Consider the following 9398-nt stretch of genomic DNA (forward strand, 5'->3'; position numbering starts at 1 on the left):
CGGCTCGGCTAGCCCCGAATTCGATCCGACTGATAATTAGTTTTGCCTTATTATGTCAGTTGCTACCGACTGAACCACGTCCTTCTCTTTTTCGAGTTTTCTTTATCCTCCGACCTCATCCGAATGCCCGAGGATGGTGGTTCTTCAACCTCCGAAAAGGTCTTTTCTTTATTACTGATCTTCCATCGTCCATTCATAAATGAAAGAATCAATTCTTCTTTGCTTCTTTTATCCTTCCTTGGGGTTTTCCTTTCTGTTGGGGCAATCCACGAACCGATCCCAACGACAACAGCCGAGTAGAAGTCGACGATCGAGAGGACTTTCATCGGCTGAAAGATATGGTGATCCCGACACAGAAGGAGCTTATGACCGAACATGCCGTTTATGACGTCAGCCTTAGTTTGATTGCCCGTCTAGGTATAGTGTAATCGATCGGTTATTTCAGACTTTATTTATTTTTTATTTGTTGAGTTGTACTGACTTCTATTGTAATTGCAGCCATGCAACCAAGGGTGCGAGTATCGAATGTCGATATTCGTCAGCACGCTGCTAGGAAGAGGACAGTGTCCGAGGCTGGACCTTCTCGACTACCAAAGAGGCATCAAACTTCGGCACAAGTTCAAGCGACACCAGCTCCAGTTGTTGCTTCAACACCGAATGAGGAACTTGATGCTCCGTCTGCATCGATTTCTGAGCCGATCCTGGTACTGTCGGCCCCGACAGTGCTCCCTGCTGCATCGTTCGAAGAAAGGGCGGCAAGGAGAACAGTCGAAGCACCATCGGTAGTTCCATCAACTGAAGAGGTTCGGATTGAGGTAGGAGAACTCGAACAATCTGCGGCTGCGTCAGTTGCTCCTTCAGTTGGGGTGCAGTCGAGTTCAAGCTTCTCCTCGCTTTCGAACATGGGGTCGCCAACAAAAGACTAGGGGAAAGCTTCGGTGACTTCGACGGAAGATGCAGCATCGGAGGGCCAGACGGTTCACTTCAACCTTCAAGTGCCTGGTGATGAATCGGCCCTGGCCAATCCGACATTGATCGAGTGACTGTGCCAAGCCGCTCTTCTTCTGGTTGATTGGGAGCATCGAAAGAAATGGACGGTGGCCGAGATGTTTTCATCCTTTTATCCGATGATAATCGGGGTAAGTTTCTTTTCTTTTCTTCTTTTTTTTTTTAACCTGATTTATCTTCTGCTTGCAGTTGATCCATAATATGTTCGACTTGAAAATTGGCTATGCGAAGGTCGGTAATTTTTGTAGGTCGTGGATGAATAAAGTGGCAGCCGCCGATGCTAAGAAAGCAGCCGCAATCGAACAGCTTAAGTCAGCAACGGAGCGAGAAGCCAAGCTTCAGGAAGAGGTTTCCTGACTAACTGACGACTTAGCATCCTCGGGAGCCAAACTTAAGTCGGCTATCAAGGCTATTTTGGCTCTTGAGTCGCAGGTCAAGAGCAAAAAGCACTCTATCCACCGACTTCGATGGGAGTAAGATGGATGCATCGAAGAACTTGAAGCTGAACGTGGACGTCATCGGGCCAGCCCGAAAAGATTAGCACTAACCGAAGAAGAGTCATCCTCCGCTCGAGTCGATGCTAATTTGTCAAAGATAGAAGCAGAGTTGGCAAGGAAGGCATTGAGTCGGACAATCGAAGATTTTCGGAGTTCGAAAGAATTCAAAGAAGAAATCCTCGAAGGTGGCTTCACCTTGTACTACGTCGGGTATGAAAATGATCGAAATATGATCGAAAAATTATATCAGAACCTCGACTTGAGCAACATCGTCCCTCCAAGATCGGAAGACGGGGTTGCTGAAGAAGAAGCCTCGCCGACTCAAGATGAAGCACTGACCATGCTTGAAGTTGTTTAAATCGCCGACACTACACCAAATCAAAGGAATAGGAACGGTGATGAAGCCTAGTTGGTGTATTTTACTTTTCTTTTTATGTAATCAGATACCTATAATTGGACTTCGGTCCAATTTTGTAACTTCATTTTGACAATGAATGAAAGCATTTTCTTCTAAGTTTGAATTGTTTGTCTGGAATATTGAGTCTGCAATGTCTGCAATATAAAGTAGCCACCGAACATTAATCGGTGATCTGATCATTCGATAGAACTTGTAGAATATCCGTTAGTTGCGTAGTCTTTGACGTACTTAATAGAAGTTAGGATAACGATGTTAAGTCGAATATCCTGTATTCGATGCTTGATCGGATTTGTATGTCAGATCATTTGATAATCAATGGCAAGCCAAATATCCTTCGATTGACCGTAGCCATATCGGTATAATTCCAATCCGACTTTGATCATTTTGACATTTTATTCTACTTAGTTAGGACTAAGTTGGCATATTAGTCTTTCGACTGTAGTCAGTTTTTATAATGAAAAGCTGACATTGTAAATTGAGATATAATCGGCACTACGGCTTTTGCAGTGAAAGCCTGTATATTTGATATCGATTTGAGATTGCAGTTGGTATATCAATTTTTGCAAGAGAATCGAAATATAGTCGACACTGAAGCAGTTGATTCTCTGACTTTGACAATGAAAGCTGAAATAAACTTCATGTCGAAGTACAGTCGATAGTTCGACTTTTACAATGAAAGCCGACATATAATCGATTGTTGATAGAACTTGACCAAGGCTTGTGATTCTGAAATTTCTGTATTGTATTCCAAATAATATATATATCAACAACTTTATGGGTGATACATTTTCATATTGTCGGCATTCCATGTTCGAGGTATTGCCGACACTTCAAGGGTTTCTAGCCGATATGCATCCGATCTAAGAGTTTTGGATATTCTGTAAGATCATTCTCAATTCGAAGATAATTTTTTTTGATCTAAAGATTTTGAGATTTCTATTTTCTTAAGACCAAATCTTCTGATCGGAAGACCTTCGACTTGACTCTTGCATTATAATATCGGGCTATTCTTTGTCGATATGCAGCCATTCGAATTTGAGCTTGCTGTCGGAGTTCTAGAAGGAGATCTAAGTCGGCTCTCCGATATTCAAAATTGCTCGGCTCACTGTATTGCTCCACTCTTGTTGATGGTAGTCCGATCTAGAGCGGGATCATTGTTTCTGTTCTATAAGTCAAATTAAAGGAGGATTCTCTAATCGATATGCGGAGAGTTATTCGGTACGCCATAAGATCAGATATAATTCTTCCACCCAGAGGTCTTTGGTTTCATTCAGTCGGGTCTTGAGTCCATGCAAGATTGTTCGGTTGGTTACCTCCACTTCTTCATTTGACTGTGGATGGCCGACTGACGTGAGTTTGTGTGTGATATGAAACTCACACAGAATTTTTTAAAATTTTGATTGTCGAATTGTCGACCATTGTCTGTGATGATGGTGTGCGATAAACTGAATCTGTAAATGATGAATTTCTGAATGAAGTCTTCTATTTTGTTTTCAGTGATTTGGACTAGAGGTTCGACTTCTATCCATTTGGTGAAGTAGTCAATAGCAATCACTATGAATTTTTTCTGATCAGATGTCTAGAAAAAATGATTAAGTATGTCGATTCTCCATTATACGAAGGGCCATGATGTTACAATCGATGTCAACTCAGTAGCCGATTGATGTTGTATATTTGCATACCTTTGACATAGTTCACACCTCTGGATAAGTTCAGCTGCATCTTTCTTCATGGTAGGCCAATAGTATCTTTGTCGCAGGACTTTATAAGCTAGAGATTTGTCCTCCAAGTGATTTTCATAAATCTCTTCATGTACTTCTCTAAGTGCATAGTCGGCATCTATAGGTTCCAAACACTTTAGCAAGAAAAGTGAGAATGACCTTTTATAGAGATGATCATTTATTATTACATATTGAAAGGCCATCCATCGGAGTCATTTGGCTTCTGAAAGATCTGTAGGAAGAATCCCATCAATCAAGTATTGGACGATCGGATCCATCCAACTTGATTCGATAGTGAGCTGCAATACTTCTTCAACTTTGTCGGTACTCGACTGTTCGAGACATTCAACGAATGTCCGACCCAGCAAGTTGAAAGCGGTAGTAGCTAGTCGTGAAAATATGTTGGTCCGAGCATTTTCAGTTTTGAAAATGTGAAAGATCTCAAAATATTTCAATCTCGTTGTAATATCTTTCACCTTTTGAAGGTACTTCATCATAGTGAAGTCTCGGGCTTCAAATTCATCCTTGACCTGTCTAGCAATCAGTTATGAGTCGGTGAAGATCTTCAAACGGTCGATCTCCAGCTCTTTGACTATCTTCAAGCTGGCTAAGAGTATTTCATATTCGGCTTGATTATTTAAGATTTTAAAATTGAATCGAAAGATGTATTCAGTGACTACTACTTTGAAATTTGTGAGTATAAAGCCGGCTCCACTACCTTGTGCATTAGATGCTCCATCAATGTGTAGCACCCAAGTCGACCTTAGGTCGGGTTCGGGAGTCGTAACCTACTTTATTGAATTATCATTTGTATCTTCTAGCTTATTATCGGATATTATATATTCTGCAATGAAGTCGGCCAGAACTTGTGCCTTCATGGACGATCGTAGGCGATATTGTATGTCGAACTCGCCAAGCTTCACTGCCCACTTTGCCATCTGATCTGATGTATCGGGTCGATATAAGATCGCCTTCAATGGCTGATCTATCAAGATCACAATTGGATGTGCTTGAAAGTACGGATGAAGTCGTTGTGCCGATATGATTAGAGCGTAGATTATTTTCTCCGCTCCTGATTATCGAACTTCGGTATTGTGAAGTACTTTACTGGTGTAGTAGATCGATCGATGAATTTAATTTTCATCCTCCTGGACGAGCACCGAACTAATCACTTCTGTTGAAGTTACCAAGTAGAGGTACAATGTCTCTCCGACCTTCGATTTTGTAAGTAAAGGTAAAAAATCAAGTATTTTTTTAAATCTTTGAAAGACTGCCGACATTCATCTGACCATAAGAAGTCCTTTATCTGTCGTAAAGTTTTGAAGAATGGCAAGCATCTCTCGGTCGATCTAGAAATGAATCGACTGAGTGCGGCGATCCTTCCGTTGAGTTGCTGTATCTCTTTCTTTGAGCTCAGGTGCTTCATATTGATGATGGCTTTATCTTTTTGGGATTAGCTTCGATTTCTCATTATGAAATAAGAAATTCGAAAAATTTTTTGAAGGTTACCCCAAATGCATACTTGGTCGGATTTAACTTCATCTGATGTCGTCGAAGCGTGCCAAAGGCTTCTTCCAGATTCTGAACATGATCTGAAGTTTGGAGACTCTTCACCAGCATATCATCCACGTACACATCCATATTTTGTTCAATCTGGGCCTTGAAAATCTTATTGACGAGCCATTGATAAGTAGCTCCACTATTTTTCAAACCGAAAGTTATTACTTTGTCGCAGTATATGCCTTTGTCGGTTACAAAAGTTGTGTGCTCCTCATCTTCTGGTGCTATCTGAATTTGATTATACCCAGCGAAGGCATCCATGAAACTCAAAAGTCGATGATCTGAAGTCGCATCAACCAGATGATCAATCTTCGGCAATGGGAAGCTGTCCTTCGGATAAGCCACATTCAAATCGTATAGTCGATGCAAATTCTTCACTTCTCATTGATTTTTTTCACCATTACCACATTGACGAGCCAATCGGGATATGTAGCTTCTCTGATGAACCCTGCTGCGAGGAGCTTGTCGACTTCTTCATCAATGATCTTTCATCTTTCGGGGGTAAAAGGTCGCTTTTTTTGTCTTACTGGCTTAACGTTCGGGTTGATGTTAAGTCAGTGAGTTATTACTTCTGAAGGAATCCCGAGCATGTTGGTGGCCGACCAAGCAAAAATATCGGTATTGGCTTTGAGTAATTTTATTAATTATTGCCGCTTTGAGTCGGGCAGTTGCGATCCAATTTTGACCATTTTTTTGAGATCTTCTTTCAGCGGGATAGAAATCAGTTGTTCAGCTGGTTCACCCCTTTCCTGATTCTCTCTTTGGTCTAATTTATCGACAGACAGAGAGTTTTCAGGCTTATTATTTTGGATGGAGACAAGAAAGCAGCATCGGACAAGTTGCTGATCTTCACGCATCTCTCCGACTCTATTTTTTGTCAGAAATCGAACTAATAAATGGTATGTCGAAATCACTGCTTTCAGAGCATTGAGTCTAGATCGTCCAAGTATGGCATTATAAGCTGAAGGTACTCGAACTACCGTAAACATTATGAAGACGGTGCTCAATTGTGATTCAGTTCCAGCGGTTAAGGGGAGGGAGATTTCTCCTTCCACTGTGATAGCATCTCCTGTGAAACCGACTAATCGCATTGAAACTCTCCTGAGTCGATTAGTCGGTAGTCGCATTCAGAAGAAAGTCGAATAAAACAGAACATCAATTGAACTTTCATTATCTATAAAGATTCTTTTTACATATAATTTGCTATTATTGTCGAGACAACAATAGCATCATCATGGAGAGTCTGAATTCTCTGAACATCCTCTTCTGAAAAAATTATTATATTGTTGAGTCATCACCATTTTGCCGACTCTTCTTCGGAAGTTACCCTTCAGTCCTGTCGTTTGGAGATCATGTTGATCACTCCTGCAGTCGGCTGATTATTTACAGCTTTCTCAGTCACTGAGGTTGTCGATCAACAGGGGGTTGAGTCGATGGATTTCTCCGATATTTTTCGAGATAGCCTCGTTGAATAAGATTTCTATCTCATCCTTTAGTTGAATGCATTGTTCGATATCGTGACCTTGATCACGATGGAACCGACAATACTTCCTCCGATCGTGATTCCTCGACGACACTTTCATCGATGGAGGGTGTCGTAGTTATTCTGCTCCTTCGATCTCTATGATGATCTGTGCACAGAGAGCAGAAAGAGGAGTGTAGGAGTCATACCTGCCGTAACTCGGCCTTAGACTCTGTCATTGGGGTGAAGCTCGCTTATTGGAAAGTGACCGTCTTGATTCGGTCGGAGCTCCTTCCTTCTTCTGTTTCTTTTTCTTCTAACTTTTGCCTTCTATCTGACATCGATCAAAAGCTCCTTCATCTACGCACATATACTTGTATGCGCGCTCCAGAAGTTCAGCATAAGTCCGAGGGAGAGTCTTGTCCAAAGAATATGTGAATCGAGATTCCTTCAGATCTCTTTTCATGGTCGATATAGCCATGTCTTCATTGAGGTCTTTGATCTCAAGCGTGGCTGCATTAAAATGAGTCACAAAATCTCGAAGTATCTCAGTCTCTCCTTGTTTAATCGAGAAGAGACTGTCGGAAGTTCGTGGCAGCCTTCGACTAGTGCTGAAGTGAGCCACGAAGGAGTGTTTGAGCTGTCCAAAGGAGTATATGCTTCTCGTCTGAAGTCCACAGTACCAGACTCGAGCAGCTTTTTGAAGAGTCACTGGGAAGCTAATGCACAAGAGGGCGTCGGTTGCCCTCTGAATCATCATGAGAGCTTTGTAGCTCTCAAGATGGTCGATCGAGTCGGTGGAGCTGTCATATGGCTCCACTTGCAGCATCTTGAACTGAGATGGGATCGGTTCGTCCAAGATGTGCTAAGAGAGAGACTGAGCGGTGTGAAAGTTATAGTCGTTGGAGGACTTTCGACCTTCCATCTGAAGTTGAATGAGTCGGCAGTTGATTTTCTGAAACTTGCATTCGTAGTCGTCGAACCGTCGTTGCTGGAAAACTCCGAGGGTAGAACCCCCCGACGAGTTTAAAGGAGAAGCAGAAGGTATCCACGGTCGTTTTTCCTTCCTAATACTTTCGAGATGGGAAGGAGAGGAACACCGCGTGTGGTGGGTGGCATGGCGAGAGTATCGAGAATGCCACTATTCATCTCGATGGGAAAGCTGAGACAATCGCTCCGGAGAAGGAGAAGGTGATCGCTGCGGATGACAGCGGCTGTGCCTGGACGGCACTAACTGTGCCACCGATTGCTCTGCCAACGGCTGCTGCTAGGTTTGCTGTTGTTGGAGACTTTTGACTGCCTCCATGAAAATATTCATTTGCTGCACAAGCGCAGCGATCTGGACGTGCGTGGTGATCACGGGATGTGAGAAACTAAGCTATGCTACTGAAAGAGGGGGAGAAACCTCTTCCCAACGGGAAGAGTGCCTCACTGATCTGATGGTAGTCGAGTGTTGGGCTCTGATCTTCATCATGGTGTATATAATCTTTTCTCCTATCTGATGCGTCAATCTGTTGCGGCCAACTCGCCGTTGTCTGTCGCTAGAAACGAGCACCTGCAAGACAGCATCCACACGGACCGGATTGGTGTCCGACGGAGACCCTCCGATGTTTAAGTCAGAAAAAGAAGTTGGTGAACAGTAGTTTTTGAATGTAGAAAGTAGTAGAGTTCTGGCTCGAGCTTGCTTATCCGTACTGTGCACTTACCTCCATTTTATAGATGATTCTGGTATAACTGTCAAGCACGTGGTCCTACTTTTTATGGTACTAAATTATCAGACCATAAATATAAAATTAGTGGGACGTTAATTCTCCTTAATAGCCGTGATACGTAGTTGATTACCGTTTGTGATGGTTATGGTATATTGAGTAGATTAGCCGGCCATATGTAGGTAGAATCGACTATATGTCGATAAACTCTATGAGCGACCGTCGGTTAGTAGTTCTGTTATGCCGACGGTTTAAGTCGTTCGCTTAGCCGACGATTTAAGTCGTTCACTGTCGATCGTAGTAGTCGAATCATTAGTCGAATAGTCGACATTAGTCGGCCAGCCGACAGTAAGTCGGTGCGGTTTGCTCAGTCGATCGATGAAGAGTCGGAACCGCATAATCAGCCGATATGCAGTCGGAGTCGTGACGACCAAAATCAAAGATCGGTCGATTTATCCCAACAGTTTGCTTCTTGTTTCTTTGTAAGTGTTGGGTATAAAATACCCCCCAGCCGAAGTTCATGATGGGAGTGACCCTCCAGGGATCCAACTGACTTTCGACCTCCGGCAACGTCTCTTCAAACCTCCCAAACGGCCGAGCCTCCACCACACTCCCAAGTTTTGTCGACGAGCAGGACCCCGCCAGCACCGACCAGATTCTTCGCGACGTCCAGACTCCTACAGGAGCCAGACCTCGTCTCCGACTCCAGCCACGGGGAGACTCCGTCCGGATTCCTACAGGAGCCGGACTTCGTCCCCAACCTCAACTGCTAGAAGGCTTCACCCAGACTCCTACGGGAGCCGGATCTCGTCTCCGACTCCAGCTGCAGGCAGGCTTCGTCCGGACTCCTACGGGAGCCGGATTTCGTCCCCAACCTCAACTGCTGGAAGGCTTCACCCGAACTCCTACGGGAGCCAAGCTCCGCCCGCGACCTCACTTACAGGTAAACTCCGTCCGGACTCCTACGGGAGCCGGACTTCGTCCCTGACCTTGATTGCAAGTGGACTTCGACCGGACTCCTAC

This window comes from Elaeis guineensis, chromosome 2, assembly GCF_000442705.2.
Source record: "Elaeis guineensis isolate ETL-2024a chromosome 2, EG11, whole genome shotgun sequence".
In the NCBI taxonomy this organism is placed as follows: Eukaryota; Viridiplantae; Streptophyta; class Magnoliopsida; order Arecales; family Arecaceae; genus Elaeis; species Elaeis guineensis.